This window comes from Cervus canadensis, chromosome 7, assembly GCF_019320065.1.
Source record: "Cervus canadensis isolate Bull #8, Minnesota chromosome 7, ASM1932006v1, whole genome shotgun sequence".
Taxonomy (NCBI): Eukaryota; Metazoa; Chordata; class Mammalia; order Artiodactyla; family Cervidae; genus Cervus; species Cervus canadensis.
In genome coordinates, this window is record NC_057392.1 from 2,808,507 (window position 1) to 2,824,255 (window position 15,749).

Consider the following 15,749-nt stretch of genomic DNA (forward strand, 5'->3'; position numbering starts at 1 on the left):
GCAAATGAGCAGCAGAACAGGATTAATCTCAAAAATATACAAGCAACTCCTGAAGCTCATTCCAGAAAATACAATGACCCAATCAAAAAATGGGCCAAAGAACTAAACAGACATTTCTCAAAGAAGACATACAGATGGCTAACAAACACATGAAAAGATGCTCAACATCACTCATTATCAGAGAAATGCAAATCAAAACCACAATGAGGTATCATTACACGCCAGTCAGGATGGCTGCTATCCAAAAGTCTACAAGCAATAATGCTGGAGAGGGTGTGGAGAAAAGGGAACCCTCTTACACTGTTGGTGGGAATGCAAACTAGTACAGCCACTATGGAGAACAGTGTGGAGATTCCTTAAAAAACTGGAAATAGAACTGCCATATGACCCAGCAATCCACTTCTGGGCATACACACTGAGGAAACCAGATCTGAAAGAGACACGTGCACCCCAATGTTCATCGCAGCACTGTTTATAATAGCCAGGACATGGAAGCAACCTAGATGCCCATCAGCAGATGAATGGATAAGGAAGCTGTGGTACATATACACCATGGAATTTTACTCAGCCGTCAAAAAGAATTCATTTGAACCAGTCCTAATGAGATGGATGAAACTGGAGCCCCTTATACAGAGTGAAGTAAGCCAGAAAGATAAAGAACATTACAGCATATTAACACATATATATGGAATTTAGAAAGATGGTAATGATAACCCTATATGCAAAACAGAAAAAGAGACACAGATGTACAGAACAGACTTTTGGACTCTGTAGGAGAAGGCGAGGGTGGGATGTTTTGAGAGAACGGCATTGAAACATGTGTATTATCTATGGTGAAACAGATCACCAGACCAGGTTGGATGCATGAGACAAGTGCTCGGACCTGGTGCACTGGGAAGACCCAGAGGGATTGGGTAGAGAGGGAGGTGGGAGGGGGGATCGGGATGGGGAATACTGTAAATCCATGGCTGATTCATGTCAGTGTATGACAAAAACCACTACAATATTGTAAAGTAATTATCGTCCAACTAATAAAAATAAATGAAAAAAAAAAAACCTGCCTGAATCTTTATTTTGGTAGAGACAACTACAATACCTTATACATCCTTGGCTCTAGGGAGAGGCATGAAGTTCAGGTTCAAAGTAGATTTTATATTCTCTTGCTTGGATTTCAGTGATTGGTTGATGATTGTATCACCATGGGAAAGCCAGACTCAGTATTAGGCTAGTGCATAGAAGATAGAGACCTGGAAAGGAATGACTCCTTGATCAAACCAATCTTGAAGCCCACAGAAACCCTAGATTTTCTAGTTACATTAATCAATAAATCCCTTTTATTTTTTAATTTGTTCTGTCTTAGAGTAAAGCCACTATAATAAAGAGACCAAAAAAAAAAAAAAAAAAAACCACACACATACAAAAATTTATTGCTAAAATAGGATGGTAGTTTCTTTTTTTCTTGTGTTATATTTTGATTACACCACCTAAGGCTGACAAAGCAGTTTTGTTCCATGAGGCTATTTAAGGACCAAGAGAGAACGCCCCATCTATTCCTTTGCTATCACTAGCATTGCATTATTTTTGGGGGGATAGCTGAAGCTGGGTCCCTGCCATGTCTATAGCCCACCCTATATGAAGAGGTGAAAGAGAAGCTGGAGAAACATATCCCCAGTGTTTTTAGGGCCAAAGCTTAGAAATGGCAAACATTATTTCTATTCACATATTATTGGTCTAAATTTAATCACATGGCCCTACCAAACTGCAAAGCAGACTGGGCGATGTAGTCTCTAGCTGCCTGCCTAGCTAGAACTTGATTACTAACAAAGAAGGGGGGAATAGATTTAGGAGACAACTAGCAGTATGTCACACAATTTACCTTTAATTTTCTATTATTACATCAAAAGTCCTGAGATATCATGGACTTCCCTGACAGTAGAGTGGATAGGAATCCACCTGCCAATGCACATGGGTTCGATCCCTGATCTGGTCAGATCCCACATGTCATGGGGTCACTAAGCCTGTGTGCCACAACGACTGAGCCCTTGCAGGAGAGCCCACAAGCCACAGCTACTGAAGCCTGTGTGCCTAGAGCCCGTGCTCCACACGCGAAGCCCCCACAATGAGAAACCCGCACACTGCAGTGAGGAAGAGCTCCTGCTCGCCACACTAAAATCCATGTGCAACAATAAAGATTCAGTGAAGCCAAAAATAAATAAATTATTGAGAAGTTCTGAGACATCACTATCATAGCATGAAAAATTCATGTTAACATTTTTATGTAATGAGGTAAATATTATAGAAACATAAAAGGCAAAGCATTTTCCCCCCTTCGATCTTGCCTTAAGGATAAAAATTACAATTTTATGAAACTATTTGTAGGGCACACTTAACCTATTAGAAGGTTCTTGGGGATTTCCAAAAATTTTTATTTGATCCATTGTCTCACAATTTCCTCTAACCTGGTCCATTATCTGCTTTTCATTCAGTCTTTTGCTTCATTTCAAAGTACAGAGTCCAAAATGGTCTGTTACTGAATATTTTGAGTTGTCTTGCTGAGCACATACAACACTAAAACTTTTTTGCATTAATCATTGCTTTTATTTGTTCAAATAAGGATACAGGAAAAGTTAATGGCATTTATAGAAAGGTGCATCAACCAACCAAAACTTGTCAATAGTTTTTATGCTCTGGGCCATCTGTGTGTAAGTGGCTCATTTTAGTTATATAATTTCATTTTAAAATTTCAGTAGTGGAATGTTTTAGTTAAAACCTGAGGAAACAATATTACAATTTTACTTGAAAAAAATTTACTTCCTTTTTAAAAATGCAGCATCCAAGAGCTGACAAAGATTTAAAGTGGACTTTATTTTTTAGGATTATATATATATTTAGAGTACTTACAGATTTACAGCAAATTTGAGAGGAAAGTACAGAGTTCCTTCTTATATACCCCTTGCTCCCACATGTGCATAGCCTCCCTCCTTATCAATATCCCCCACCAAAGTGGTATATTTGTTACAGTTGATTAATCTGCCTTTGTCACATCATAGGCACCCAAAGTTCATAGTTTATATTAGGATTCACTCTTGGTCTTGTACATTCTGTGGGTTTCAACATATGTGTAAGGACAAGTATCTACTATTACAGTATCATACAGAATAGTTCCACCGCCCTAAAAATCCTTTAAGCTCCTCTTGTTCATCTCTACCAACCTCCTATCACTGGCAGCCAGTGATCTTTTTACTGTCTACATAATTTTGCCTTTTCCAGAATGTCATGTAACTGGCATCATACAGTATATAACCCTTTTAGAGCTTCTTTCACATAGTAACGTGAGTTTCAGTTTTCTTGAGATCAGATCTCAAATATATCATCCTTCTTCTTTAATAGTCCAGCTAAAAGTTTTCACATTAAGTAACTTTTTTTTTTCCATTTGAAATACTATGATTCCACATTAGATCTAAAGTGAGACTGTTAAAAGCTTTGGCTATTAATTACTGAGGTTTCCCAAGTAGCCTGTTTTTACCCTATTGACCTCCAATATTTTGTTTTCATAACTAATATCAAAAATTTACTTTCCTACTAAGGGGATTTCCCATGTAATGTCACTTCTTTCCCTTTTCAAATCCTATGGTTTGTAGATACAAACATACACATATATTTATTTACAAAGACGTATATGTTTTGAAATTTTAAGACTTTAGTATATTTAAAAGTGACAAGATGTTTTCTTTTACCCAACACCTCTTGAACAATTAGGTCTATGGCTATTACCTTTTTTTAGTCATCTTCTGAAAAGTTCTTTTTAAAATGAATTATTAGTGTACCAATAAGATGAATTATGGCAATAAGCAATACCTACATTGTTTGTTAAAGAAAAATTTAATAAAGAATCAAAATTATAAATCAATTAATCTTTTATTTGTTTAAAACATGCCATTTAATGATAGTATTGTATATTGTACTGGCATGTCACTAAATTTAACTCATATTGATTAATATAAAGGTAAACAAGTAGAACTATAAAATAAAATATTTATATGCTTTGTCTGAATTCCAAGTTGAGACACTCATTGCATGCCATATATTATTTAAATTTCCAATCAAAAATCATAACATAACATAATTTTATGTCTGGGAAATTGCAGAGGTTTGAAGAAAAATGTATTTCTTTTTCAGTTGTTTTCCTACACTGACATGTGATTCTTAAATTCTTATTACATTTTGAAAGAGATTTATTCATCTGTAGAATAGTTAAAAAAATACACTTGCACTTTACAAATTCTCTATTGCAATATCAGTGACAGATACATTAAATATTGGTCAACAGGTTCAGTGGTCTTCAGAGTAGGGCACCTCCATACCTTAATCACTATGAAAATTGACCCAGTGGTGTGAGGGAAGAAAATGTTAGAACATACAATCTTGTTAACTTTTGAAAATCTGATCCATTTAAAGTGGCTATTTTTATGAATTATTATATACAATATTTGTACAGGAACACATGTATGTTATTTATAAATAAATAATAGATGTAGCACTTCTTTTTTTCCTAATAGTATTGCCCAACTTAAAAATTTTGTAGATGCTGACTCTAGATATAAACATTATTGTTCTCTTTTGTATGGCTCATACCTCATATAGTGCTTGACACAGAGTAGAGAGACTCAGTAAACACTTGTAAATGAATAATTAATCAGAATGGGTAGAGAAGAGCCCCATGCATTATTTAAACCTGGGAATGCCATGGAAATAGGTCCAATATATAAATAAGCAGAGTAAATGTTTTCCAGACTTTTTTTTAGGACACATAGACTTAGTGGTTGCTGTGATACTGGTTTGTTCCAGGAAGCATAGAGCCTCCTGTAATACATTTCTCCCATTTTTTTTTTAACTTTTTGTAGAATTAGAACAAAAGCAAATAAATAAACATAAGTGGCTGATAGGCTAGAATTCCATTTGAACTTAATGAAGAGGGGATTAGGGAAGAATTTACTATTGACTCTAAAAATATGGAATGGGAGCAAAATGAGGTATTGACACAGACACTTACAAAGCCATAACTTCTGCTAATGTTCAAAGCCTAAACTTGAAGAAGGAATATAATTTAAATTTGTTATGTCTTTATATCTTTAAGTTTATATAGGTTTCTTAGAGTCTTTAAAATTAAGTATTAAGGAGAAACAGAAATTCAGGAGAGGATTCTTTTTAAAAAGGAATGAGTGCTTAGCTTCTCATACAGAAATGACAGTCCTATTGTTTAGGAGGGAATGTTAGTATTTTCTCAGGCACCTGCAGCGTGGGCCTCAGCACGGTGTAGGAAAGGAAGAAAATAAGATTGCTTTTGTACAGTTGAACTTGGCGATCAAAGCAGACTATGTATGCAATGTAACTAGAGAGATAGGAGTCTTGGCTACATGAATTACCATGTCCAAAGGAAGACTTGCCAATAAGGTGGGGGGTACTCAGTCAATGAGCACCTGCTTACCAAGCAGCTGGACTTTACAGTATTTGATCTCCAGTGAGTCTTGGTGTAGTTATGGATGCAGGGAATGATATCAGTGAACTTTAAAGGGTTTTTTTGCTTTCGTTTTTTTTAAAGCAAGACCATCTCCCTTCTGAAGTTCAAGTTAGTGTTTCTGCTTGATATGATTTCATCCCAACAAGGGGCCTTCTGAACAAACGACCTTTTTCTGGTTTGGCTGATTACAAGGGCTCACCTACAAGGAGAAAAATATACTGATGATATGAATTTGGGTTTTTCCCGATTCTTATGACAGTGGTTTCTTAAAGTGAACTAATTAAGTGGTTTCTGATGATGTTTGGGGTCCAAGCTGAGAAGGTGACTATACTGAAGATGCTGGCACTCCAATCTATGAGAGTTCTTGTTATGCATGAACTGGTGTTTTCTTTTAGTTCAAATTCATCTTAGGAACCATGAACCTTGCCCAGGACTTATCATTCTTGAATGAGGATAAAAGTGAAGTAATTGGCATTGCAAAATGGCCTGAATCACTGGGAGTCCAGTGAACTAGCCTTTGCTTAAAGAACTTAGTTTGGCTACTTCTTCTGTGTTCTCTCTCCTGTACCCAAAAAGGAATTTGAACACAAAGCACAAAGTCCTTTCACTTCTGTGTAAGAGAACAAAGAAACTACAAAACTAGAATTACTGAATAACTTGGACATTTTTTATGAATTTTCTTAAAAGGGCTACATGGTAATTTTTCACTATTCATCATACAGCAAACAACTCTCCCTGCCCCCCAACATCCCTCCCCCCAACACAAAGACACCTATATTAGAAGTTCTTCTTCTCAAGGCTTTCACTGTTGAGCAGCTATTTAAAAATGAGTCTCTTTCCCCATACCTTCTCTTTGCAAGTAGTTCTATCACCCACATACCCTGTACTTAACAGTCCTCAGCCTAGACCCCTCCAAAATCCTGCTGGACATCTGGTTTGCCCTCTCCAAGAAATAAGGGATGACTTCTTATTTTAGTATAGGCACAAATTCTTTAAAAATATGAAAATAGCATATTGAGAGAAAATGATTACTCAGACCTTTGAATTAGGTAATAAATGACCTTATCACAGCTATAAAAGAAAAGGCTTTGAAAAGAATTCCAAGGAATATTTGAAAGTATCTACCAATGAAGAAATAAATGCATTTATTTTTAATATTACAGAGCCAATTGCTAGAAAAACCTTCCTCCTGATCTCAAACTATTATCCAGGTTACTGTATTTTTTAAAAAATAAATTGGTGGTTTTTTATTTTTCTGTTATTATAACTATACTATAAATTCATTGTACATATTTTTCCCCAGCTTTATTGAGATATGATTGACATCTATATTGATTTGATACATGTATATATTGCAAAATTATTATCCCATAGCCTTAGCTAACACCATCACATTACATAATTATTACTACTTTTTTTGTGGTGAGAATATTTGAGATTTACTCCCTTGAAAGAAAAGTGAAAGTGTTAATCACTCAGTTGTGTCCAACATTTTGTGAACCCACGGACTGTAGCCCACCAGTCTCCTCTGTCCATGGAATTCTCTAGGCAAGAATATTGGAATGGATAGCTATTCTCTTCTCCAGGGGATCTTCCCGACCCAGGAACTGAATTCAGGTCTCCTGCATTGCAGGCAGATTCTTAAAGGTCCTTGTATGTTGTTTTTATCATATTTTAAGGAAAACCACTTGGCTAGACTTGGCCCTATGTCAAACCACATGAAGTTTCTTTTCTTTGAACTTCATTTTCTTCATCTGTAATGTAGAATTAATATTTGCCTTGCTACAAGATTAAATTATATTATAAATATCTGTGTAATAAGGGAAATTTTAACAACTGACACCACGGTCCTTCCTAGGGAGCAAGTTAGGGAACAATTGTCTATATACTAGAACATAAGGTGAGATTTTGGGTTTTTTTGCCTTTGAGATTGTTTATCCCTCCCATAGAGATAGCAACCTTAAATTCAAATCTCATGAGACATTATTTCAGAAGTTTCATGTTGGACGACTAAGAATTGTTTGGGGAAGACCTGCCTGAAACTGCTTCAATCAATGTTAATTTCAATTGTTTATAAAGGTCACTCAAGAGACTCAGTTACAAAAAAGAAGGCAAAGAAATTTAACCGAGCTGTAATCTCTATTCCCCAGTACAATCTCTCAATTGCAAGTGTTGAATGTCATTGTGAATAAGACTTAAAGGTCACTTTAAAAAGCAATAAATTAAGTGGCTACATTATGGAGAACACAAATAACAGGTTGATTCTTATGGCTTCGGATAAAATTTCAGTGCAAGCAGGCTGACTGGTTTAAATATGGTGTGTGTGTGTGTTGGCCGCTCAGTTGTGTCCAACTCTTTGCACCCTGTGTCCTTCAAATTAGTTAGAAAGAAATGAACTTAATGAGTTTTAGAAAGCTGTGTTAGGTGACTCAACAATGGCTCTATTGGTGGCAAAGACACCATGTCAAATATGAAGAATTTGTCTCCCCAAGTCCTGTGGAGCACCTGTACTTAAGTCCCATGGGCCTTCAAAGCCAACTGCTTTGGGGATTCCTCCTCCTGATTCCAGACCTTCAGGTTGGGGAACCTGACAGGCTCGGAACTCTCACTTTGGTGGGAGAAACTCTGCAATCTATTCAATAAGTGGTGCCAGGAAAACTGTACAACTACATGTAAAAGGATGAAATTAGAACACCCCCAACACCATACACAAAAATATACTTGAAATGGATCAAAGACCTAAATGTAAGCCTGGGTACTATAAACCTTAGAGGAAAACACAGGCAAAACAGTCTTCGACATAAATCCTAGCAATATCTTTTTGGATCCACCTCCTAGAGTAATAAAAATAAAAGCAAAAATAAATAAGTGGAACCTAATTAAACTTAAAAGCTCCTGCACAGCAAAGGAAGCCATCAACAAAATGAAAAGACAGCACACAGGATGGGAGAAAATATGTGTAAATGAAGTGAACTACAAGGGATTAATCTCCAAAATATAAAAACAGCTCATGCAGATCTATGTCAAAAAAAAAAAAAAAGGTCAATCAGAAAATGGGCAGAAGATCTAAATAGATATTTCTTCAAAGAGGACATACAGATAGCCATAAATCACAGTAAAAGATGCCCAACATCACTAATTATCAGAGAATGCAAATCAAAGTTGCAAAGACATATCACCTCACACTGGTCAGAATGGCCATCATCAAAAAATCTACAAACAAGAAATGCTGGAGAAGATATGGAGAAAAAAGAGAACCCTCCTACACGATTGGAGCAAATGTTAATTGGTTCAACCACAATGGAGACCAGTATGGAGGTTCCTAAAAAAACAAAAGCAGAACTACCATATGATCCAGCTGGACATACGTTCAGAGAGAACCATACTTTGAAAAGATACATGCACCCCAATGTTCATTGCAGTGCTAGTTACAATAACCAGGACATGGAAGCAATGTAAATGTCCATTGACAGATGAATGGATGAAGAAGTTGTGGAACATATATACTATGGAATATTACTCAACCATAAAAAGAATGAAATAATGTCATTTGCAGCAACATAGATAGACCTAGAAATTATCAGACTAAGTGAAGTAAGTTAGAGAATGACAAATATCATATTATTACTCATATGTAGAGTCTAAAAAAAAACAAGCTTATTCACAAAACAAATAGATTTTCAGATATCAAAAACAAACTTATGGTTATGAAAGGGGAAACACTGGTGGGAGGGATAAATCAGAAGCTTGGAATGAACATACATACACTACTGTATATAAGATAGGTAACCAACAAGGACCAACTGTGTAACACAAGGGGATTCTACTAAATACTATGTGATAAGCTATATGAGAAAATAGTCTAAAAAAGAATGAATATATGCACATGTATAATTGAATCACTTTGCTATACACCTGAAACTAACACAACACTGTAAATCAACTATACTCCAATTTAAAAAAGCAATATAGGTCTTCTATAATGGATTCTTTTAAGTATGATTGTGTGATTAAATTGATGAACTCAATACTGTAAGTAGACATTTGACTATTCTATATCAATAATTTATATACATGTTTAAGTTGGCTAAAACTTCTTAAAGAGTATCTTCTCTTTTGGGAAATACATTCTTGGGTCTCTTATATTCAGGCCTATTTAGTATATTGTTGAGCACCTTGTTGGAGAACTTGTGACTCGAGATGGAGAGACAGATTTGTTTACCCCTGAGGCAGGTGTAGAGAGGGAGGCAGGAAGGTAGATCTTCTGAAAGTATGGAGCAAGAATCTCCATGGAGAGAAGGGCCAGAGCACATTCCCCATGATGGAGAGACTGGAGGATAGGGAAAAAGCAGAGAGGAATATGTTCATCTGAAATTACCTATGGGCTGAAAGATAAGCCCTTCCAAATCTTCCATCAGACATAATCTTCAGAAAATTCTGTACACTTTCACAAGCTTTGGGAGAACAGAATTTTCTGAGGAACTCGAGAAGGGGGATGTTTTGCATCTGAGTTAATACTGGAACTAGGTCAGAAGGAGCCTGGTGGCCAAACTGACCTTAAGAATACAGAATATTCTCTGTCCTCTGTCCTCACCTTGTACTTATGTAAAACTTGAGGAAGGCTCAGAGATTTCACCAAGCTGAAGTCAGGTCAGTCTCTCCCAGACTCCATGGGAAGAAGACCCAGATGATACGTGGGCCACGAGCATGACAGTTGGCAACACTAATTCATTTCATAAAGTTAAGAGCATATTATTATCTAATTTAATTACTATTGCCTTCTACCTAGTAACTTGTAATTACTCAGCCATAAAAAAGGAAAAATTTGAGTCAGTTGAAATGCAGTGGGTGAACCTAGAACTTATTATACAGAATGAAGTAAGAACAAGAAAAATAAATATCATATATTAACAGTATTAACAGATTCCATATATCTGGAATCTAGAAAAATGGTACTGATGAACCTATTGGCAGGGCAGGAATAGGGAAGAAACTCTTGTGAACGCAGCAGGGGAAGGAGAAGGTGGGATGAATCGAGACAGTAGCTTTGACATATATACACCATCATATAAAATAGATAGCTAATGGGAAGTTGCTATATAACAGAAGGAGCCCTATGCTCTGTGATGTGCTAGAGGGGTGTGATGGGGTAGAGGTGGGAGGGAGGCTCAAGAGGTAGGAGAGAGATATATATATATGGCTTATTTGCATTGTTCTATAGCAGAAGCCAACACAAGAGTGCAAAGCAATTATCCTGCAATTTAAAAAAAATTAACTATGTCTGATACAAATACAGTGCAATATGTTAAATGTCCTACTCTGACTTAAAAAAAATATTTCAGAGCTTTGTATAATTTTATAACTCACATTAATTTTATCTTATCTCATTTGAGTCCTATTTTTAAAAAAGAATATTTGCATAATTATTAATTTGGAAATAAGTACTTTATGAAATAAATTATGGACCTAATAGAAGCAGAAGAGGTGGCAAAATAAACAGAAGAACTATACAAAAAAGATCTTCATGACCCAGAAAACCATGATGGTGTGATCACTCTTCTAGAGTGAGACATTCTGGAATGCAGTCAAGTGGGCCTTAGGGAGCATCACTATGAGCAAAGCCAGTGGAGGTGATGGAATTCCAGTTGAGCTATTTCAAATCCTGAATGATGTTGTAAAAGTGCTGCACTCAATATGCCAGCAAATTTTGAAAACTCAGCAGTGGCCACAGGACTGGAAAAGGTCAGTTTTCATTCCAATGCGAAAGAATGTTCACACTACAACACAGTTGCACTCATCTCACATGCTAGCAAAGTAATGCTCAAAATTCTCCAAGCCAGGCTTCAATAGTACATGAACTGTGAAATTCCAGATATTCAAGCTGGATTTAGAAAAGGCAGAAGAACCAGAGATCAAATTGCCAATATCCATTGGTTCATCGAAAAAGCAAGAGAGTTCCAGAAAAATTGTCTACTTCTGCTTTATTGGCTACACCAAAGCATTTGACTGTGTGGATCACAACAAACTGTGGAAAATCCTTCAAGAAATGGGAATACCAGACCACCTTACCTGCCTCCTGAGAAATCTGTATGCAGGTCAAGGGGCAACAGTTAGAACTAGACATGGAACAACAGACTGGTTCCAAATTGGTAAAGGAGAAGACTGTATACTGTCATCCTGCTTATTTAACTTATATGCAGAGTATATCATGAGAAATACCCAGCTGGATGAAACACAAGCTGGGGTCAAGTTTGCTGGGAGAAATATCAATAAACTCAGATATGCAGATAACACCACCCTTATAGCAGAAAGCAAAGAAGAACGAAAGAGCTTCTTAATGAAAGTGAAAGAGGAGAGTGAAAAAGTTGGCTTAAAGCTCAACATTCTGAAAACTAAGATCCTGGCATCTGGTCCATCACTTCATGACAAATAGATGGGGAGACAATGGAAACAGTGAGAGACTTTATTTTGGGGGGCTCCAAAATCACTCCAGATGGTGACTGCAGCCACGAACTTAAAAGACACTTGCTCCTTGGAAGAAAAGCTATGGCCAACTTAGACAGCATATTAAAAAGCAGAGACATTACTTTTCCAACAAAGGTCCATCTAGTCAAAGCTATGGGTTTTTCAGTAGTCATGTACAGGTGTGAGAGTTGGACCATAAAGAAAACTGAGGATCTTGCTGTGATTTATGTCGGAGAGTGTTTTGCCTATGTTCTCCTCTAGGAGTTTTATACTTTCTGGTCTTACATTTAGATCTTTAATCCATTTTGAGTTTATTTTTGTGTATGGTGTTAGAAAGTGTTCTAGTTTCATTCTTTTACAAGTGGTTGACCAGCTTTCCCAGCACCACTTGTTAAAGAGGTTGTCTTTTTTCCATTGTGTATCCTTGCCTCCTTTGTCAAAGATAAGGTGTCCATAAGCTCGTGGATTTATCTCTGGGCTTTCTATTCTGTTCCATTGATCTATATTTCTGTCTTTGTGCTAGTACCATACTGTCTTGATGACTGTGGCTTTGTAGTATAGTCTGAAGTCAGGCAGGTTGATTCCTCCAGTTCCATTCTTCTTTCTCAAGATTACTTTGGCTATTCGAGGTTTTTTGTAAATCTATTGCTGATTCATGTCAATGTATGACAAAACCCACTGAAAAAATAAATAAATAAATTATAAAAAAAAAAAAAAGAAAACTGAGCACCAAAGAACTGATGCTTTTGAAATGTGGTGTTTGAGAAGAGTCTTATGGGTCCCTTGGACTACAAGGAGAGTCAACCAATCAATCCTAAAGGAAATCAGTACTTAATATTCATTGGAAGGATTGATGCTGAAGCTGAAACTCCAGTACTTTGGCCACCTGATTCAAAGAACTGACTCGTTTGAAAAGACCCTGGTGCTGGGAAAGATTGAAGGCAGGAGGAGACAGGGACAACAGAGGATGAGATGGTTTGATGGCAACACAGACTCAATGGACATGAGTTTGAGTAAGCTCTGGGAGTTGGTGATGGACAGGGAGGCCTGACATGCTAGTCCATAGGGTCGTAAAGAGTTGGACATGACTGAGTGACTGAACTGAACTGAATGAAGCAATTTTATTCAAAACCTTGATTGATGACTGTCTCTTGGTATTTCAGACTTTTTATCTATTGCTATTAAAAAGAGTTTATTATTTGAGGCCTTCACACAGAGAAGGGACTCCTCCCTAATCTTTAGCCAAATATCACCTTAAGAGATTCTAGAGGAAAGAGAAGAAGCTGGGGAAGAGAAGGAAAGTGGAGAAAGAGAATAGAAAGAAGAAGAGGGGACAGAGAAGAGGAAGCGTGGGGAATAAAAAAGGAGGGAAGTTTTCCAGCTCTTTGGGACTAATGGATCAAACTGCTTCAGTTGCCTGTTAGAGATGAGTGGCCTGCTTGACTGCAGCTCTACTTATATAGTGTCTGTTGTGCTTTGTTAATGGAAGCCTTACCCAACTAAGACAAAAAAGGCCAAAACATATGCCTGTTTCACAGCTTTCCAAAGAAAACATAAAAATAACATTGACTTCCATGCACATATCATCAGACATTTTACAGAGGTTTTCACAACCAGCATTAAATTAGATCCTAACTGCAGACTTAACTGGTATGATAGTCATTTTTATAAAATGGGAAAGCAGAAAGAAGAAGGAAGGTGATTTGTGCAGTGTGACACAGGGGGTGATTGTGTGTGTGTGTGTGTGTGTGTGTGTGTGTGTGTGGTTTAACACAAGAAACATTAATTTCTTGTTCCTACAAAGTCCATTATAGGTTGGGGGACTCTCCAGAACAGATACCTCTCCCTAGTGTGGGGGCTTGACATTCCAGACTGTCCTGACTTGTGGCTCCTCTCTCTGTATGTGTAAGTTCAGGTGTTTGAACTTGAACCCAGACCACTGTTCCTTGTTTAACCCTAAACTTCTCTCATAACAGCCAGTTTTCACACCATGATGTCCTCTGAAAATCTAATAAGAAGGTTTTAATATCCTCATGCAAAATCAATGAAAGTGTTTAAAGGGCAATTGTTAGACATACCCTCTAAACTAAAGATGAAATATGGATTTCATCTTGCAAGCTAACTATGATCATTTGGGAGGGGCTGCCAATCCTCTGTATTGATGAGGATTCTGAGGTCATATTAGGAAAGAAAACCAAAATTAACAATGTCAGCTACAGGCACAGGAAGTGGGGTGTGCAACACGTGAACTCAGGATAACAAATGCTACTCCAGCCCTGAGAACAATATGGGGTCCTCTTGGTTGAACAAAAGAATTTTCCAGTGGGAAGAATGAATATATAAACAAGGTTAGCCAAAGACATTTTTTAAAATTCTTCTTTGAGTTGCTTCTCTCTGGGCCTCTCTCTGACCTCTTATTCTCTGTCAGTATGGAAAGTTGGAACCTCAAAACTAAATTCTAAAATATATTCTTCACATGAAGCTTTATGTATATGGAAGATAATGAGTGTCTGAAGGATAAGGTCAAGATTTTACAGTAAATGCATGAGGATTGATAAGGAGAAGCAAAATTGGTTCTCAAGAACATTCCTAGCCACTGTTTCATGGTTGGTAGAACAATTGGATATATAATCAGGGAGTATACAACTTTGATTATAGTGGATTACACCAAGAGACATAATAATACTGCTATAATTACATATCAGCAGTTAGGCCTCAAGTTCTTTTTTTAGAAAATAGCTACGAGTTTTGTAAAGCTACAAGTTTTACAGAAATAGATCCAAGATAATAAGAAACAAAAGGATCAGAGTAAAAATCCTTTGTGACTAAAAATGTGGCATACTGTCCCTCCCTACTCCTCCATCTTAAAGCTCCTCAAAAATAAGTCCTTACTACACAAGACAGTAAACAGCAAAGCATATTTAGCTTTTAACTTAATTTTTTTTCAAGCATAAGATAGATGTCTGCTTTCAAAACAGATACATGCTTAAAATGATTTAAGAAGTTAAATAGCTCAAAAGAGACTGACCAGTTTAGCAATATTTACTAACAGAAGTAACTTCTTGTAACTGCTTTCCTTATAGAAGCTTATAAAATGCCACTTTCATTTATAAGAATGATGAAAGTTTTTTATTGCCATGGAAATAAGAAATATATAAAGATCACTTTAGAATAAAATTAGACTATGTTTTAATTCAATACTATTGACTTTTAAAAAGTTATGATTCTTAAAGCTAAAGTTTTTTCCATTAATTTTTAAAAGTGATTTTCCTAAAGATCTATGGGCAAGATGTTTGCTTCTTCTAGTATTTATGTTTCTTAGAAAACCTCTCTAGTAACATAAATAATAAAATCGACTTCTAACATGGTTCTTTGTAAAATAAAGTTAATATCTAAATTATAAAATAATATACAGAAAAATTGAGAAACTATGTGACTCTAGCAAAAGCAGCCATATTTCACATAAAGATGAAGTGAGGAGGATTCAGACTCACTCAGTGACAGGCCTGACTCACTAAAAACATGGAACTTTCCTTTTTTCACAAAGTTCAGTTCAGTTCAGTCACTCAGTCATGTCCAGCTCTTTGAGACCCCATGGACTGCAGCCTGCCAGACCTCCCTGTCTATCACCAACTCCTGGAGCTTACTCAAACTCATGTCCATTGAGTTGGTGATGTCATCCAAGCATCTCATCCTCTGCCATCCCCTCTTCCTCCCGCCTTCAATCTTTCCCAGCATCAAGATCTTTTCAAATAAGTCAGTT